Here is a 1,087-nt window from a genome sequence, read left to right on the forward strand (position 1 = left end):
GCTTCCTGGACGCGCTTGGGATCGGCGCGGGAGCGCGAGCTGCAGCCGCATTGTTTCCCGGCTGCCTTATATCTCGTCGCGCGCCCGGGACTCGGGGACCGGGGGCGGGCCCTATGGGATGAGCCCCGCCCCCTCCCTGCACACTTCCCCGTAGTCGACAGGTGGGGCCGGCCCTACCTCCTGGCTGCGCTCACCCGTTCTATTCTGTACCCTCTAGCCCCAAAATAAATTGCACGCTGGGGAGTGCGGAGCTGGAGACGAGGTGATTAGCCCGGCGGTCGCCTGGTGGCGGCGTGATTCTCCAGCGAGGCCCTCACTGTCTCCAGCCGGTTGAACTAAGCCGAGCTCCTCGCCCGCTCTGGGCTGGGGAATAGGGTAGGGCTATTCCCCGCCCCACCCTGCGAGCCTACTTCCCCGGGCGCGCCCCACTTGGTTCAGGTGCGGCCGACCCGCCGCAGGGGGTGGGGGTGGGGGGGCTGGGCAACCGCGCCACCTGGCGGCCCACAGCCCTGAACTTGGGTTGGTCCCGGCGCCCGCCTCTTCACTTGTAGTCCCGTTTCTCTGGCTCTGTGGCCCCAACTGACACTGCAGAGAAGCGAAGTGATGAATATTCCGGGCTTTAGAGCCTGCAACTTAACCTTTCCGAGCCACAGTTTCATCTGCAAAATGAAGGGATGGTAGTACTTACCTCAGAGGGTTGATGTGAGGGTTTCAGAAGATAGAGCATCCCGGGAAGGAGCCAGCGTCGGGAGGAGAGGCAAGCAGAAATGTCTTCACCCCTGGGGCCCTGGCCGTGGAGAGGAGGAAAGGTTTTCTCCAGGCGAGGCCAGAGCTGAGACCCGCCCTACTCCCTTACCCCTAACACAGAGCACTCGGTAGGAACCACGCTACGAGAGGAAAGAGAACAAGGATTTGGAGTCTGGAAACTTCGTTCAAGCCTTCGCTTTGCCACTTGCTAGACGTAGGGTCAAGTTGTTTGAAGCTTTACCCTGCATCTCTGGTCAAGATGACAGACGTATAACCCCTTTGTGTCATCTTCTTCTTTTTTTTTTTTTTTTTTTTTTGTTGAAGTCTCACTCTGTCGCCC

This window comes from Carlito syrichta, unplaced genomic scaffold (assembly GCF_000164805.1).
Source record: "Carlito syrichta isolate Samal-C Ts95f unplaced genomic scaffold, Tarsius_syrichta-2.0.1 Scaffold315753, whole genome shotgun sequence".
Taxonomy (NCBI): Eukaryota; Metazoa; Chordata; class Mammalia; order Primates; family Tarsiidae; genus Carlito; species Carlito syrichta.